The following is a 19,708-nucleotide window of genomic DNA, read 5'->3' as shown; positions in this document are numbered from 1 at the left end:
TCATGTACCTCCATTTCCTTGTGTGCAAAACCAAGGGTCTCGATTGGTCCTCCCAGAAGCAGACCCTGAACCAAGGACCCCAGTGAAAGGGATTAATTAAGGAAGTGTTCCCAGGAAAACCAGCAGAGGAGGAGGGTGAACAGGATAGGTCGGCAAAGAAGCTGATTGAGGGTTGGATTTCAAAGTAAGTCCCAGCTTCAGCCTGATCTCCAAGGAGCTCTGGAGTACTAATTGCATCTCTGAGTTCACCTCCTCTGGAGAAAAGGGATCCAGGCCTCTGTACCCTCTCAGCAGTCAGGTCATTGCAAGGACAGTGGGGTAGACTCCGATTTCTGTGTACCTCCGGCTCTCTCTCCCTCTTTGGCAACACAGCTCCAGCAGTCTGAGGACAAGCCTCCAAAGCAGGCAGCAGGTGCCCTCTGTTAGCAGCAAAGCCCATGGAGGCTGGTTTCGGGCCCCAGCAGAGGTGTTTTCTATGTGGACAAGAATATTTCTTGTCTGTTTCACCGGGTTGATGTGAGGACTGAGTGCCTCCCTGGAACTATCCACATAGCAAACTGTCCATGGTCTTTCTTTTTTGCCCAGTGAGCATCATGCCTATTATGCCCCGCCTCTCGCCCAGCATGCTGGGAGCAGAGCCACTCCACTCTGTGCATTTACACGTGCTGGTTTCCATGGCAGTGTTCACGATGATTAGCTCACTTGTGGGACCACTTCTCAGTCAGGTGATACCATTGGGTAGATGACTCAAAGCAGGAGGTTGGGGAAACTATGAATGACAGAAGGAGCATCCAAAGGGCCCACAGTAGCTGGAGCAGTGGGTGAGCACAGAGAGAAAAGCTGACCACCCTGAGAGTGTAGGAAGCTGGGGAAAGGGCACAGAGGACTCAGCCAACTATATTCTCCCCTTGAGTCAGTGCATCATTGAAATTACCAAAGACATCATACAGACTTTAGCTCCACCACTAGAACTATAATTATTATTATTTTTTTAAATCTCTACAAGTAGCAGTGTTCTCCAAGTCTAAGTTCACTCAGCCATCTCTGGGGTCATGAGCGGTCCCTGCCGCTACCCTCTGGGGGAAGCAGGGATAATTGGGAATGTGTCCTTAGATCAGAGGGCATGGATGGCACCAGGGGTGGCCAGCCAGATGATAAAAGCTTAGGCAGACAAATATCTTCAATTATTCCAAAAATTGTCATATGAAAGAAGATATGAAGCTAAGAAGAAGAGGCCTGATAAGAGGATATTTTGTGGAATTTCTTTGTAAACTTTCCTTTCATCAGAATTTTCCAAAGACCACCTAAATTCCCGGAGGCTCATCAGGACAGATGTGCTCTCATGACTCAGGACACTTGTGCAGGAGCTGACAATCAGTGGAAGGGACTCCAACATGCAAGACCGCCTTCTTCACCCCAACTTCCAAGAGCCATCATGTTTATCAAGGGTTAACAAGGAAGAGATATATAGATGATAGGTAGACTGATAAGCAGGTGAGTTGAAAAACAGAGAGGCAGGCAGATAGGCAGAGGATGGTGATTGTTATGATAGGTAGATGCATAAAGAGACAGAAGGATAGATGGAGAGACAGGAAGATAGATAGCTGGATGGACGTAGGACCTGGGGTCCAACAGAAATGAATACAAAAGGTATATTGTAATTAGTCTTGCTTTGGGAAAACAAGTGAATGGGGACTTAGTTATACCTTGCGTTAGGTTTAGGGCTAATCATGGCAAAATAGATGGACATGAGCTCTGGGCTTAAAGAGAAGTGCAAGCAGGTGGGAGGCAATGTCCTGAACATCCCTGCTATGTTTGATTTATACGCATTTATTTTGGGTTCTACTTTTACAATTATCCTTCCAGACACCAAGGCAATTTTATGAAAGTAAAGGCATCCAATTCTCCTTCTTGTGAATGACAGACAGTCCCCAACTAGCATTTACTATTCACTCTCCAGCAGAAACCACTGCCACATGAGCCTTCAGAGGGAAGTCTCTTAGACTCCTTTCTGTTTCCTCTTCTGTTTAACAATGTGGCACACACAGCCCTGTTGTTTAGATTAATTATTGATTGTAAATTACTTCAAAATCTTTTCTGCATAGAGGCTGTTTAAATCACAGCCATCTTCTAAGTTAGGACTATGGCAGCATCTGAAATAGACTTCCATGTTTAATTCCTTTTCCCCAGAAAGGTAAGAGGAGAAAGGTGAACTAGGGTTGGTGCTGGTTCCAGCCCTTCAACTCAGAAGTTTTGCTTTTCTCTCGGGATTCCACCAGGACCCACAGCACTGATGAAGCCCTTATGCCTTCTTGAGATGAAATGCTTCTGCTTCACACACAGAATTGCTGTGAATATGGGAAACAAATTGTGGAAACGCTTGAGAAAGACAGTAATAGTAACATTATGTTCCAGGTCATATGCTAGTACTTTACTGATATAATTTCTCTCCTTCTCACCTCACCCTCCAAATCAAAGGCCATTAGTAACAGATTGCATGAATCTGTGGCTGTGCTCTCACATTCCCCACTAAGTGGCCAACCTGTCCAGGCTGGGACAGGACTTTGCTGGTGGTCCCACTAAAAGTTCTAAGTCCTGGGGCACCTGGGTGGCTCAGTGGGTTAAAGCCTCCACCTTTGGCTCAGGTCATGATCCCAGGGTCCTGCAATCGAGCCCCGCATCAGGCTCTCTGCTTGGCAGGGGGCCTGCTTCCCCCCTCTCTCTCTGCCTGCCTCTCTGCCTACTTGTGATCTCTGTCTGTCAAATAAATAAATAAAATCTTAAAAAAAAAAAAGTTCTAAGTCCTGGGAACACTTCTCAGCTCTGGGCAAACCAGGATGGTTGGTCATCACATACATATGTGTGTATGCATGCATATGCACACAAACCCACACCCACACACACACCACTAGTATAATGCACCATGTACTTCCAGCATTCTGGAATTGGGGGGACCTCAAGACACGCCCAAGAAATCAGGAAGCTGAGGTAGAGGGCAGTGAAACCACGTATCCAGCTCCTACTGGATAGTGGTGGACACAGGGCTAGGGATCTTCTGGAGTCAGGCAGAAGACCAAGAATCAGTCCACACAGGGATGTTTTTTATGCCATGGTGACCACTCATAATTCTAATACATGTATAAATAAACACATAGGGGATTTACACATAAAAGATTGTCAGGATAGGCTTTATTTGTAACTATATGCTGGTCAAGGAGGGCCACAAACTTCACCCAAAATAGGACTCTGAAAGAATGGTAACCTAATTAAGTCACTGTTGGAAATAGCCAATGTTGGAAACCCCCTTCAGAGGAAGTGGGGGTAATTTATGATAAAATACTTTTTAACAGAAACTGAGTATCCCAAATTTTATTAGTGGGAAATAGCCCTATTTTCCACTTCCAGAAGGTATGATACAAATCATCAAAAAGTAAACTAGGAAGAATTTTTAAAAAATAAGTTTTTCTAGCCTTTGTTTAACATAATGAAAAATTGATTCAAATTTTTTGGATTGGCAGACTTGATGTTCATATTCATGAATCTGAAACTCCACCAGAAGTTGAATTATCAAAGATTAATCAAATGTTCAGTCCACTAAGGCAGAAAAGCAGCCTGGTTTTTTTTTGTTGTTGTTGTTAAAGTGATAGAAACCAAAATGAGCTTTCTGTCTAGCCTTTACTTAGACAGATCATTAATCAGTATACCTCAATCCCCTAGCTACCTAATTAGTTTTACATCTAAGGAGTTAAATAGAAAAGTACATCACTTTCATTTATTTTACACTCGTACCAAATGTATACATTCACTAGAGAAATATATTATCTAGAGTGAAAATACGTGCCTTTAAATATGATGGAGGGCTCTTGAAAGACCTAGATATAAAAGGATTACTGCCAATCACATTAAAGTCGAAAGCAGAGGATTTTACAAAAACGACAAAATTGGTTTCAATGCTAATCAGAACACCAGAGTCTATGCATGCCTGCTGCAGTCTGAAAAAGGTGCAGATTCTCGACACTGTGAATTTAATTGATAATTCCTCTTGCTGAAATGAACACTTAATGCAAATCCATCCAAGTTCATGAATCACATTTGGGACCAGGCAGATGGTCCATCCCCAAAATCATGACTGCACCAATTTCACCGAGAAGAGGTTTTCACAGGACAGTGAGCGCAAATGAATAGATGGGAAGATAGCTACCCACAAGTTCCCACCCTGTTCTGCAGGCTGAGTGTTCGCTGGCCTGTTGCAGTGCCCAATGTTTGAGACGGTCTTTTTTCCCAGCATACCCAGGGGCATCGGGTTGAAAGGCTGTTTCAACAAGGAGCTCTGAATGTGAGGTTCTGAGGCTTGTGCAATCTCTCTGCTGCAGAAAGAATTTATGATAAGGGAGTGTGCCCCCTGCAAATCATCAGAGCCTCACCCAAAGGTGGTCAAGAAATTGTACCAGGACTGTTGATTGGAGAAAATAAGAACTGCTAAAAGCTACCCTTCATATAGTCCTGGGTTCTCCACGTACACCATGTCAGGTAATCCCCCCACCCTAGGAAGTGATGTTCACATCGGCATTTATAGATGAGAGAGCAGAGAGGTAATAACTTGCCCCAAGTCACACAGCTAGTACATAGGAGTTTGAACTCAAGCACTTTTCTGTCTCCGGCATCCATACACTTCACCACGGGCCTAGTGTGGCGTGAGGTTACTTACCCTGTGAGAAGGTTTTCAGAGCAGGTGAGGAACACTTCTTGTACAAACAGATGGGGGGCAGGTGATTCCCTTAGTGAAAAGGAGGAAGATTTATTCTGGCTTTAAATAAGGAGGTGTTTCAATATATACCTGGCATTTTGTTTTCATTGAGCTTCAGTGAAGCCAGCATCAAGAGATATCTGTGTTATTGGAAAGAGAATTTGTGATTCACAGTTCCCAAGAGGAGGGGGCATGGTGTGCCTTGCAGGGCCACCCAGGGAATACCAAGGTTGGCCAAGAGGCAGAAGGAGCAAAGTGAAAGTGTGGGCCAAAACCTTTATTGTGTTTTTTTCCACAGAAAAGAACAGACGAGTCAGGGTAAATAGCTGACCATGTTTAGGATTGGATGCTTTGAGTAATTTGGGCGAGCTCTGGGCTATAGAGGCAATCCCCAGTTGTCCTTTTCCAGGCCCTGGTAGGGGGATAGTGTCCTGGCTTGCTGGCCCCTGATAAAATGATGTGGGTGGGGGTATGGACTCAGAATTGGTTGGTTTGGGCACCAAGGTGTGCTTGCAGGCAAGTCTTTCGCTATCTCTAGGAATGAGCTCACCCGGGGAGAGCCAAGATGTCAAAATATCATAAAATATATAAGTTTAAAAATATGATTAATACAATGGAACACCTAAAAAAAACCTTCTGTGCCTGTGCCTTTTTAAAATTTAAGCAGCAGTCCTGGCTACAGATGTTTTATGGGACAGTTTTGATGTTGGTGGAGCTCACTGTGTATGCACTGTTTGCAAGTCCATAAGGACTGAAATGTGCCCCTGTACTCCTTTCATCTGGGTGTAACCCCTCATAAATGAGTCTTTATTAGCTCCAGTGTTTGGATCCTGGAAATATTTCTTTAGAAATATGATCGTCTGCTTCTTTAACAGCCAAAGTTTTCATTACCTGGAGTTTCAGCTGGGCAAAGGTGTGGAGGAGGCAGTTAACCAAGTAATTGATGTCATAGTATGAGCTCATACTTAGTTTTTGTTTTATTTCTGTCTTTTCCAATTATCTGCCCGTCTTGCACCCATAAATGAAGAAGCTGTGGCTGAGAAAAGAATTTATTCGAAATGTCTCCTCATTCATCGATGGGGATGAAACTGTAGCAAGTAAAGGAGGCAATTAGAGACGCTGTGCTACTCCTCTGTCATTTCCCTGCTTAGCTCCACCCTCTGGTATGTCCCTAGACTGAAGCCATGTCTGGAGGGGCTGCCTTTGTCAGGTGGAGGCTCCTGGGGACCCAGTTCCTTTTAGGCTAAGAAAGAACTGAATGGAGACGGTCACAGCCCATCATACCCTACTTTCTCTCCTTACCTGCCCTTGGCTGAAAACAAGCTCCGTGCAGCATGGCAGTTGGCTCCATGCCTTACCCACACAGTGACCAGTGCTGGCCCCCTAATCTCTCTGTGCTTCAGGGTTCTTTGTTCCTAATCTCTAGAATGCAGTGATATAATAGAGCCTATTTCATAAGGTTGATAAGAAGAGTGAGTTAAGTAACCATTCCAGGGAGAGAGTAAGGGCTCAAAAATGTCGGCCGCTATTAATGATCTTTCGAACAGCTTTGTATACAGGGACCAGGGTCTACCTGCAACAAAATCATGTAAGACGCTATGACAAGGGTCCTACAGAATCCTAAGGAAGGTTCTAGGATTCTGCACCCCAACTGGTTCTTACATATACTCAGCCCACTAATGTGTGAGAGCCCCGCCTTAGAGTATAGGGTTGTACAGTGGGTGGGTTAGGGACCTTGCAGGCAGACACATCTAACTTCAAAATCTCACCTTACCTCTTCGATAGATCTGTGGGATGCAGAACAAGTTACTGGATTTGGCCTCTGAGAAGCCACTGTTTCAATAAACTGAGATATTAAAATCTATCTTGTTCAATAAAGATGTATCAGTGATACTATGTATAAGATTCGCCACTAGGTACGGGGGATAAAATAGTGACCATTCTTGAAAAATCTATTTGTTTCAATCTTTGGCAGATCTTGGCAGGTCACTCTAGTAAAGTCACAATCAAACCCCCCCACATTTGTGACTACCTATCATGTAGTTCTGAAAATGCGCTGGGAGAGATGACTTGAAGAGTTAGCTTATGGGCTACAGAGCTACTGTGTTTACATTATCACAGTGTCCATTCAAACCAGTTACCAAGTCAAACGCACTTGAGTTTCAGATACCTCCTACTCACCTGACCTCAGCCCCATCTCTCTGCAGCTTGGGCCACAGTGAAATGCCAGAGCAGTGGGCTACTGGCCGTGCCACTCAGCCCAAGAGATAGCATGGCATGGAGGAGGGAGCACCGGGGGTACAATAACTTACCCAGTTCCGTCACCAACTAGGTGGTCATAGTAGATACCGCACTGCAAACTCTGTGAGCTTCAGAACCTTGTTCTGTGTGGTTAAGGATGTTGGATTCAGAGGACTCTGTAATCTCTTCCGATTTAGTGGCTCATGAGAAATCTATTCCAAATGCCATTAGGAATTCTAGGCCCTCCTTGAATAAGCAGTTACCAGGATCCCCACAATCTACCCCGCGTCTCCTAACCTCCAAGTCTGTAAGGATTCTTATCACTCCTGAAAAAGAAAGGTTAACTTCTGTAGGAAGTTTCTTGTGTTGCCTCTCAGTAGGGATGGCATGTCTTCTGCAGAATCCATGCCTGGAATACTAATAAAAATATGCCAAGCTGTCTCTGTGTTTTTAACAATCAATAGAAAAATCTTTTAAATATATAGCTGGAAGTAAGAAGGATATACCTTTAGAAAGATTGCATCACCACAGCTGGAGCCAGACGACCAGCCCCTGAAATCTGAAAACAGATTCTGAATCTGCCTCATGAAGCTAGCTGTGTCACCTCAAACAAGTTACCTAACCACTCTGAGCCCGAGTAGAATGATGTTGCCTCCTCAGGGCACTGTAGGGATCAAGAGCAGTAACGAGCATCTAGAGCTAGGCACCTGCCTTGCGTGGTAGGAGACACTCAGTATGTGATAGTTCTTTGCCATTATCATTGTTGTCATACTATCACACTGTTGGTCTCCATGACATAGAGCTTGCTCCTCAGCTTTTGCCTGTTTTCATCCCCAGTCATCCTGCCTATATAGGGTCTGCAGAGCTGGTATATTTTTATTATTTTTTAAAAATTTTTAAAGAATTTACTTATGTATTTACCAGAAAGAGAGAGAAAGCACAAGCAGTGGGAGCAGCAGGCAGAGGGAGAGGGAGAAGCAGGCTTCCTGCAGAGCCCTATGTGGAGTTCGATCCCAGGACCCTGGGGTCATGACCTGAGCTGAAGGCACCCAGGCACCTCTGGTATTATTTTTAGATGAGAAATCGCTTGTAGTGAGCCATGCTTCCCACCCAGTTCTGTTTCAGAGGATCTCACACAGGGATGGCTTCCCTGTCTGCTCTTCTGCCTGAGCTCTCTAACTAAGTGAGTGCCAAGAGCCCAGAAGGGAGACACAGCCGCCTGATTCCGGTTGCCTGATGGGGTAAGCTGACGACTGTCTTGTGGCCACATTTCTCTTGTGTTAAGGGCTCTTTCAAGTTCAGTGCACACACATGTGCAGAAGGAAGTCCATATCAGAAATGTCACTTCAACACAGACCAGAAATTGACTACTGTGGTTTTGCAAGTCATGAAGAGTTTATTAAAAATTAAATTGACAGCTAAAAAGAACTCTGACTAGGAGAAGACCATAAACTTAATGGCATTTATTAATTTATGGGTTGTTATTATAAAGTGAGTGATCATTCTATAAAACTGACAAAGAGCTATGATTTCGTTAGGATGACACTTGCTATCTCCCTTTGCACAGATAACGACTATCCCTACCCACGTCTAAGCTGGCTTAGATGCCCAGCAGCACGCTCCCCACTTCAAATGAACTGCCTTTTTCTCCAGGCCTCTCTGTCACTTGACTCATCTTTCTCTTTGAGATCAGTCCCTAATTCTGACAACGAAGCCTGGCAAAAATCATCAGGAAAACAGCAGAAGAGGCATAAAGGGATCCTGACTGAGCACTGACCACCCCGGGTCCTTTTCCCAATTCAGCCTCTTGCTGGCAGGACTTGCCACCTCTCAGGCTTCTGTTCCTTCACTTGTAAAATGAGGGCTTGCATAACTGGCTCCTGGTGTCCTTTATTAATTGCAAGCCATGCCCAGGATCCAAAAGGTCATCTGGTCCAGCTGAGTGTTGGCAGAAAACCCCCAGGCCAGGAGGGACTCGTCTTCTTGGCCCTGGATCCAACATGGCATGAGGAAAGAGCAAAGTGCCGACAAAGGACACTCCCTGCTTGTCAAATCGCTTTTCCCCACAAGTCCAGTCAGATGAAATTGTGTGAGGTGCTGGGGGGCTTAGGACATCATGGATGTGTGTGGGGGGTGCCTTTCTAGATTAATCCATGCATAAGAGCCAGCTCCAGTGTCCACAGAGTGGAAAAATAGGGTGGAAAAGAGAAGGGGGTGCAGAACAAAAAAGCCTTCAGTTGGTACCTAAGGAACAAATTAAAAAGTGCAAAAGTAGTTGAGAGAGTGGATACTTTGGAAATAAATGGATTTGAGCCACTTGCGAGGATCTACTCTAAACCTCTCTGCCACACAGGGGGCAGGGGCTGGGGCCCTCCTTGCGCTGCGGCGTTTGATGGCAGGGGTCAATAGGAAGGAAGACAAGGAGTACTGGTGCCCTGTCTTGGTACTCCAAGATGACCAAACCCTGGACTGTTCCTATCTCTAAGGGAAATTCAGTGGACCTAAAGCTAGTCTTGTTACCTTGTTCCTGTGAGGAATTCTTAGGACTCCTCCAGAATGTGGAACCTTAATACAAGCGGCCAGCTGGGAGAAGTTAAATGCAGACATGTCTGTCTCCACAGGGAGGAATGACAGCCCAGGGTGTCAGGAGGTTGATGTGGTAGAATAGAAGACATGAGTTTGGAGCCAGAAGACCCGAGTTTGACTTTCACTGTCTTTGGACTTTGGATAACTCACATAACTTCTTTGAGCATCTTGGTCCATAAGATAGAGGTCACAACCCCCACTGCCTGAGAAAACAGATGTCAAACACTATAAAATGCAGCATGTCTCAAAAAGCACCTGGCACATAAGGGGAGCTCAATGAATGTTGAGTGAGGCAGTCTTCACTCTGGCCTCAGGTCACCCAAGGCACTGCCTATATATCCTCTGGTGGGGGGGGGTGTGGGAGGGAGATGCAGAAAAAGCAGCTTTCTAAAGTATGCCCCTGATAATGAGTCTCATTACCTCTGGCTCTGACTAAAAGTAAGCTACATGTAAGATTCACCGCAGTCAGAAGACTTTCTCAGAGCCAGGGTTTTAAAGCCTCGAACGTGTTCCCCTAGCCGTGTCAAGGTTGTTCCCACCCCATTTGGTTTGATTTGGGGGTAGTCTTGCTGAGAGACAAGGGCCAAAACAGTGATCCTCCAGGTTTTTCTTACCTTTGGGATTCCAAAAAAGCGCAAGAATGCTACAAGCAGGGCTGTTGTCCCCTCAGGGTCTGGCAAAGCAGAGAGAAGATGAACCTCTGGCTGCTATTTATTAAAATTATCCATTCAAGGAAATGGTCTCCTGCAATGAGATGCTGACTTCTCTGAAATCTAATGACAAGCTTCATTAATCTTTGAAGCCATGGTGATCAGCAGGTGGATTGGGGCTTTCACCGTTGTGTTGTGTTTTGCACAACTGGGTCCACTTCCTAGGACCTTTCCCCCTTCCACCTTTTCCTTTCCCTGCCCTACACCCTAGTCTCATGTGGGTGAGTGCACAGTGGCAGGCCCATCCCCACACCATGGGACACATGTATCACCCAGCAACAAGCAACAGGAACATGCGAGATACTGAGCCTCTCTGAGAATGGCACTATTTCTGAGTATTTCTGAAGATGGAATCTATTATTTAGTTTTAAAAATCCTCTGAACATTACACATAAAACCTCGGGGAAGACAGGCCGGCTTCATCTTTTGTTTGCTTCTAAAAATTAATGGACTCATCAACCCTTAAGAGGAGGTTGCTCCAAATGCAACCCACAAGGTGCAACATCAAACTCCCATGTTGCAGAGGACCTCTGCGCATTGATACGCATGACCTCCTAACGGCAGGGTGAGGAAAAGGCTTTCCATTGAGATAGAAAGGGAGGCAGAAATTGAGATTTTGCCCAATGAATCATTATCACTGCAAATACTCAGGGCACACTGTAGAGTCTACAAAGTACCTTCATGTGCATTATCCCTTCTGAGCCTCATAACAAAGAGGAGAGGTCAGTGGACTAGACATTATTATTACTATGATTACTGTTCCTACCCTCATGGGATGAATAAGAAGGTCAATGCTCAGAGACTGCATAGTCATGCCGCCTTAGAGGATAGGCCTGCCTTCCAGCTGACCAGGTTCAAATCTTACATCCCAGTAAGCACGAAGAGTTTTGAATAGGAACAATGGTTTGGGGCCCAGAGGACAGACAACTCTTCTAGCGTGTATTTCTTGTCTCGTGGATCATCCTCAGTCTGTTTCGGTACCCACTTTGGTACTGTGCATAGCAGAACCTGGGATCCCTGGCATCCCCTCCCTTCTCAGAGTGTTTGGGTGACCCTGAGCTGGCCCTCAAGGAACTTCAAGATTCTCCTAGAACCAGGCTCTATGGTAGGAGGGTCCAAGTGGGGAATTCCAAGGGGTGCCTTTCCCGTAAGCCCTGGACACTCCCCTCCCCTCTGCGCTTGCTGCATGGTACACATCTCCTCACCCAGCCCCTGCATCTGTCCTTCACTCTGCATCCCCCTCTGTTCCCTCACTTAAGTGCTCAGGGAGGACAAGGCCCGCACCCCATTCAGCTTTGCATTCCAGGGCAAGTTGTCACATTCAGGGGATATGTGTGGAATGGACACATGAAGAAATCAATTAAATAATTAATTATTAGGGGAAAATACAGACAAGTACAGGGAAAGACAAGTTAGCAGATTTTACCCATGTTAATACTTTGTGCCCACAAATTAGTGATGTGTTTTAACAATTATCCACCTTCTAGCTTCTTAAAATGATGGCTTTGACTCAGCCCCGCAAATAACAAGCAAACCCTTGGCCATGCTCAGAAAGTCCCAGGTCTTTAGTAAGCATGCAGGTAATCTGGGAGAGACTGGTAGGGATCCATATACAGGTCTTCATGATACAGCTGTGAAGTTCAACCCACGCTGGGTGATGACTAGTTAAAGGGGTACATGGTGGGATGGCCTCATAGTCAGGGGGCTCAGGAGTGGCAGATGGACTCAAGACCAGGGAGCCATTCAGTTAAGGTCGGATTCTTCTTTTTTTTTTTAAAGATTTTTTTTTTTTTTTATTTGTCAGAGAGAGAGAGAGAGAGAGAGCACAGGCAGACAGAATGGCAGGCAGAGACAGAGGGAGAAGCAGGCTCCCCGCCGAGCAAGGAGCCCGATGTGGGACTCGATCCCAGGACGCTGGGATCATGACCTGAGCTGAAGGCAGCTGCTTAACCAACTGAGCCACCCAGGCATCCCCCGGATTCTTCTAATAAATATGAATAGCCTCTGGTGGTTATAGATAGGGGGTATATAACAAGGAAAACAAGTTTTGGGCCACATTCTGCCCAACATGCATTTATCAGCAAACAGGCAAAGACACAGACACACAGCCTTCCTATAACTTGAGAAGTCCTACTCTCTGTCTACAATAATATGCGAACATCATTAATGCAGGCTTGTTATTTCTTGAAACATATATTTATATAATTGATTTAATGGAATATATATCATATATAGTATACATATATGTTACATATTCCATTAATGTTTAATGGAATGTGAATACACATACTACATACACACACATGCAAACACATAAATATATATAGCCAATATTTAAGAATTTTACATCATATATACCCAGTGAAATTTCACTCATTCATAGATAAAATATTTCAGCCCAAGTTGGGTTCTAAAATATACTTTTCCACTGTTGTTTTAGAGAATCAACACGGTATCCTGGCATTTATTTGGAGGAATGGCATTGGAAGCAGAGAGGCACAGTTTCCGGGACCATCTCTGTTCTCAGGGGCTGGGAAAACTACATAAACTCTTTAGGCCTCAGTTTCTTGATTTGAAAAATAAAATTAATAATATGTAGTGCATAGTGTTGTTCAATCTGATAATGGAAGTAATATATTTAATAGGTGCCCAGATTGATTAGGTACAAAAGAAATAATGTGTCTTCCCCTTCTTGTCTCTCCTCTTCCTGGTATAATAAAATAATCACATGATCAAGATTTTGTGAGGACATAAAGTACTTACTGGAGAGGAGAAATCATTGTTTGAGAGATGTAGACCATTTATTGTTTGCATGCAAATACGAGTGTAATTTCAAATAAGCCATATCTAGTCACCGCTGATGACCTTGTGGAAACTTTTCCTGACAAAGCTAGTAGCTAGAAGTTGGCTTTGGTTACCAGTTATTATGGGCGTCTTTCTCTGACTATATTCTCTGACTATATGACTTACATATTCTTTGAATATGTAGACTGTCACCTAATTCTGGATAATCTCATCTACCTATTTGCAGGATTTGTTTTATTATAAGCTTCTACAGGATCAAGATTAAACCATCTTAGTCCCTTGAAGTTAAAACCTGTAGGCTTTTCACAGCCTTCCATCACCGTGTCCCCTGTGCTTAGCCAGGGCTTACCAGTGTTTCCTTCATAAAATCCCCTTCTACCCTGTGTGGGTCTCCTCCTGTCCCCTGGTTGGACTCACCTACGTACCAGCTGTGTGTAACTGTATGTAAGCAGATGGACTGATTCTTGGACACTTCCCAGAATCTATAGGGGCTCAATAAATTTTTAAGGGGAAGGAACTAGTTTTACAACTAAACCTGTGTGTAGATCAATCCAGCACCCTACTGACTGAGCATTTTCTCTTCTATGTGTTCATGAGGCATGGAGTCTGAAAGCGTCACTTTCCAGGGGCACAGAAATGTTGTTCTGCATAGCTTTATAGCTTTCACAATGGCTCTGATGTCTTCTCAACTATTTGTTTCAGTTGCTGTTGTTTTTTCTCATCTGTGTATAGCTAACATTTCAGCCATGAGATAGCTAATAATTCATTTTGTTGAAGATCGGGTCTTAAACATTTGTACTGCCTGAATCTGATCCTCAGTTTCTGGACGAATGGAAGATTGGAGCACGGAACCTAGATCTAGAGGCAGTTGGTATACCCTTGAGGCATATGCTCCCCGATCCCTTTTCATGGCTCCCTGTTTTACTCTGTCTACTGAGACCTTATTCCATAGCCTGCACCCTCACAGTTCTGCTAACCATCTGAGTACTTCGTTGTTGCCATGGTACTAACTACACAAAATATAAAAGGAACTTTTGATGACCCAGCTTGTATAGGCCAGCTTTCAGCCTTCCAACACCTGAGTTTTCAGGGACTTCAACTTGACCATTTGTGTAGTCCTAACAGCATCATGAAAAACAGATGAAGATAATTTACTCTTTTCCCTGAACTGCCCCTCACTCTGTCCCCTCCCTCTATAACAGCCCTTGGGCAAGCCAAGATACCACCACATTATCCTTCATGCAAGTTCTCTCCCATAATGGATACCAGCAAAGTAATGTCTGACCTCAGGTTCCAGTTATATATTCATTTTGGCGGGTACTTTCAAAGTCTTTTGTGCTTAGTTTCAATCACGGAACCATAAAACCAACCATGCAAAGATGACGGTCAAGTTAAGTGAATTGCCTGGGAACTTGAAGAACGCTAAATTTGTTGCAGAGAACCCAGTGGATCTAGCTCTTCACATTTAGAACACCTCCTTTTATACTAAAATACTTTCAAACTTTATCTCATCAATCTCCTTGGAGCCAACATTCATGTCATTCCTATTCCTGCCTAATAAAGGAATTATAAGAAGTATACCCACCAGCAAGATCCCCAGGAAAAGCATATGAATAAAAGTTAATGGCTAGCACCAAACCCTGAGTTTCAGCCTGGGAAGCTGGTCCAGGTAACAGAATATCCTCATAGAGCAAGCTTTGTCCTTGTTTCTCTTCTCTTTTTCTAATGCTATGCTATTTTTCTTTAATTGTTTTTCCTTTGGCTCTTTCTCTCCTTCCCTTCATATAAATTATGAACATATGTATATATCTTCCTAGTAATCAGTATCCCTAGCTATACTTTACCAAGACGGCATTGAAGAAACACGTCTCAGCTGAGAGGTGCAGGGTTGGATAAGGGTAGAAAAGCTGTTTTTCAGAAGCATGTTTTATTACTTCTGTGACTCAGATATCTCCATCTCACCTCATTTTCTTTGAAGGGTAAATATGTAGCAAACTGGGACTCACTGATATGGGATCTCAGTGAGAAATGAGTGCATACGAAAAGCTTATAGGCATGGTTTCCTGTCTTTTAAAAAAGATAAAATCCTCCCCTTTCCCAAAATAACTGATAAATGATCCTTTGTGGTGATGATTGTGGTGCTGCTTCTATTGCCATCAAACGCCTACTTCACATCTTACTGAAAATTAGAGCTTCGCAGATCTGGACAGCCAGATGTGGACGGTTGCAGGATGGGATAAGGCCAGTAAGGCTCAGAATGCACTAGACTTTAGCAGACCAGTTGACTTCAACTCACAGAATTTAAATCTTAAAAATATTTTAAAGTTTTTATTTTCTAAAGAATGCTTAACAACTTAGAAGAGTTAGGGTTACGTGAATCCTATATTATGCCAAACATTGCCTAGCCACAGTTATTATATTTGGCTCATTCTTCCTGGCATCTCCTTCAATGGACATTATCCTGGAGAAATTAAAACTTCTGACTTCCCAAGGCCCCATTTGTGCCCAAACTCCACCCAGTATCTCCTTGACCCCAAATCTCCTTGCTTCTTCTTATCTACTTGGCCATCAAACTCTTATTATTCAGCTGATCTCCACTAGATATCTTGAAGAAAGCAGTCTTATTAAACATTCATCATAGAGAATGAATGGTCAATTGACTCAAACCTTCCCAAGAGAATTTTTATTTTATGGAAGAAGTTGTTAGTATTAATCAGTGTCTAATGGGTAGAATTTCAGGTGTAACCTCCACATTTATTGAAAGCTTATTAGATGTTGGTCATAGTCCTTTGTGCTTTGTGTTAAGGCTACGAAACTAAGAGAAGAAGCCTTGTAACACAGGGAAAGGAGTACTTCCCAACACTTCTTCTTTCCTCTCCCTGTCACCCCAGCCACCAGCTCCCACTGGTCCAGTGTCTACCCCAGTGTGCACCATCTCCCAGTGCTGTCAGCCATTCTTATTCTCCTTCATTCAGTTCTTCCCTTGGAGAAGTGCAGATCTTCCCACACATGTGTTTGGTCATCCCCTCTGCCATATTATCCCTCCTATCCTAAGGTACTAAGAGCATCCAAATTCCAGTCGACTCACCTCCTAACAATAGAGTTTAAGGACAATAATAATTTGGGAGTTATGTTTTGTTTCCATCTGGTGATTAAAAAAAAAAACCCTGGATCATTTACATAGAAAAAGTTTCCATTTAAAAACTTCTAATGTAATTCATCCTAAAACCCAAGTTTTCTCCTATGTCTTGGGAACATGGGCATGAGGTATGAAGGGTGTACTTCCCTTTCAACTAAAAAAACGGGATTTACATAGTGGCCAGTGTTAACATGAACTTTGTTTAAAGGTCATGTGCATTAAATAGACTTCCTGCCCAGCCAATTCAGATGCCAGCTTGATTTAATTTTGGTCTCTGTGAATGTGGTGTGGAGGGCATCTGTTTCAGGGGGCACTAAGTCAGCCCTGAATTTATATTTGCTCTTGACTGGGTTCTGAGAAACTGAGATCTCAATGCTCTCACAGATGCAATGGCCACATGGAATTACAGAAAGGCAAATCAAGAAATTGAGGAAGACACAAATATTCAGGGATCTGGGTTCTTTTCTTAGAAAGGAGCATATGCTCTGGTACATCAGTAACCTCAGTTTATGCCTTTTGTTAGAGAATAATTACCAAAGACTCACTGGTATGGATCTTGCCTTGCAACCCTTCAATTCCCTTTGATTAGATGCATCAATCTTGGTGTGAAATCTTTGTATTGCCTTTTAAGAAGCTAAAGCAACTTCCTTGGGAAATGTACCTGTCAACTCATTGATCTGAAACATACCCTTCTCCCTAATCCTACTGATTCAGTATCAGTCTGAGCTGTCCACATTTATAGAAACCATGCCTGCATTTGTTCATTGTACCTAGCACAGTGTCTAGTGTGCAGCCTACATTCGATAGACAGTTGTTGAATAAATGAATGAACCCAGATATAGCACTGCAGCATGGATAACAGTCTCAAGGCACTTCAAAGAACTGGGGTAGATGAGTTGTCCAGTACTTCTGAAGCCCCAAACCGACAGCGCTGTTATCAGGTCCCATCTTACTCAGCCTGAAGACCGGCTCTTCACTTCTCTGCCTTTCTTCGTGGCTTATTTTCTTTGACCAGGTATTTTACCTTCATCCGGTTCTTTCCCAATGAGCTGCCCTTCTATATTGCTAATAAAATGTTGGTAGAAGAAGGAGACCAGGGGGAAAAACAAATGAAATGAAGGATTAAGGATGAAGAATGTAGTTTATAATTGTCATTGTCTTTTCTTTCTTTTTTAAAAATATTTTATTTATTCATTTAAGAGAGAGAGAGAGAGACAGAGAAAGCGCAAGCAAGGGGAGAGGCAGAGCAAGAGGGAGAGGACTTCCCGCTGAGATGGGAGCCCAACATGGGGCTTGAAACCAGGACCTGGAGATCATGACCTGAGCCAAAAGCAGATGCTTAACCATCTGAGCTACCCAGGCATGCCAAGTTGTCGTTTTCAAGTCTCAGTTCTTTGAACTGTAACTTCTTTTATAAGATGGAGGATTTTAATCTTCCAAAATTCTAGGAAGACTGCTTGGGGAAAGAAGCACTGGAAAGGAGGTATGTTTGCATCCTATGGGGATCTGGCCAAGTTAACAGTTCCCCAGGGAGGAGCAAGGAATGGGACATGGCACCATTTTCAGAAGCGGGTAGAGAAGGCAGGGGGAAGTTGGCAGTGCAAGGCCTGAGGGAAAGAAGCTGAGCAGTTCTGCTCAACGTGAGGTCTGAGGGGAAGAAAAGTCTAAATGCACCGTGCTGTGTGTGAGAGCTATCTCTGCAATAATACCTGAGGTGAAGACCTCAGGGCTGATGGCTATTGATTGGTATTGAATAGGCTGGCTCTAGAGGCAATGATACTTGATTGATACTATTCTCAAAATAGCCAAAGACAGATAGCAAAAGCTAGAAGGGAAAATAAAGGGTCAGTATAATCCTCTAGAAAAGCTGTAATTCCCAAATACTCAGTTTCATGAGCCATGAAAATATTAAAATTTTTTTGAAGCTCACTTAAATTTTGCCATGGGAAGCCACTGGGACAGGGGAATGGGGAACTACCCTACATTAACACCATCATAACAGTAAATTAAATACCAACAAACTGGAAAATACATACTTTTAAAATGAAATGCAGTTTTTAAAGCTGAATACATTTAGCTATGTAGAAACTCCTTTACAACTGTCTTTTTCTTTTCTTTCTTTCTTTTTTTTTTTTTCTCATTTCATCATGGACCAATGAAAATTCTTCATGGGTCCCCAGACCAGTGTTTATGAACAGCTGCCCCAGAGACTCCAGGGCACACAGGCTCCTCCAAACCCTGAGGAAACTTAGGAACCCTCTCCTAAGAAAACACATATATGCACACAAGCTTTTGCAGAGAACCTCAGGGAGTCATCTCTAAACTAAGTACTTGTGCCCCAGAGAACCCATTGCACTAATAGAGATCAGTCATTTGAATTAAACATACCATTGCCAGTAAGTTTTTACAATCCTATCTTAATTTTATAGCTGTGCATACTAAGGTATGGCAGTTCAATGACTTACAGTCTATTACCATGTGAATTAGTGGCAGACCAATATTCATATGACCTAAGTTCAGCACTGACTTAGCCAAACTACCTAACACTGAGAATATAACATAATGAGCAAATGGCATTTCCCCAACAATGCAGAAAAGTAAACCAGCAAATCTACTTTCTTACTATCCTGGAGAGATAGGAATAGGAATTGGGAGTGAGGGATGGGAGGAAAAAGGTAATTGGAAACAGGGACAATAGACAGAACAAATGCTTAGCACTTTGACATGAGAAAATAATATACCCACAAATCATTCAGGATATTTTTAAGAGAGAGAACTGAATAAATAAGATAGCTTCCTTCAATTTGCTTTGCTTGGGTAGGGGTGGAGGGGGGAATCCAGGAAACAATTTCAATTAACCATAACAAAATGAACATCCCAATATGTGAAAATCCCGAGTTCAGCTGCTACCCAGCAGTCTATGATAATGCGTGTGTGAGATTTTGAGCTCTCACATATGGAAGTGATATCAAATGTAAGGTATTATTATTATAAATGTAATCATTTTCAGTGGTAAAGAAAGGACAATTCCCCTCCCACCCTCCCTAGCCTTTTTTATTTTTTATTATTTATTTATTTATGTTTAGTTAGCCAACATCTAGTACATCATTAGTTTCTGATGTAGTGTTCAATGATTCATTAATTGCATATAACACCCGGTGCTCATCACAGCATGTGCCCTCCTTAATACCCTAACCTTTTTTAGATTCCAAGATTGGGAACTCCAAGTGTAGCTATTTAGCACAGCCCAAAGTCAGACTTAAATATGAATATAATGAACAAGATATAGTAAATGTACCAGATTATATATAAATGTGTATGTATATATATATACACACATATATATAGGTATATTGGTGTATATATATGTATATGTACATATATATTGATATATTGGTTTGTGTGTGTATGTGTGTGTGTATATATATATATATATATGAATCAATCAAAGCTTTATTGAACTAAATTTTTTATACTACA

General features: G+C 43.0%; 1 protein-coding gene across 4 annotated transcripts in view; it reads left to right on the top strand.

Annotated features, from left to right (window-relative positions):
* Positions 1-19,708, top strand: part of FRMD4A (FERM domain containing 4A) — a 606,410-nt gene that overhangs the window by 220,400 nt on the left and 366,302 nt on the right. The window lies entirely within an intron of this gene.

The sequence above is a fragment of the Neovison vison genome, chromosome 12 (genome assembly GCF_020171115.1).
Source record: "Neovison vison isolate M4711 chromosome 12, ASM_NN_V1, whole genome shotgun sequence".
Classification (NCBI taxonomy): Eukaryota; Metazoa; Chordata; class Mammalia; order Carnivora; family Mustelidae; genus Neogale; species Neogale vison.
The sequence above is the reverse complement of the archived record's forward strand: the minus strand, read 5'-3'. Positions and strand labels throughout refer to the sequence as shown.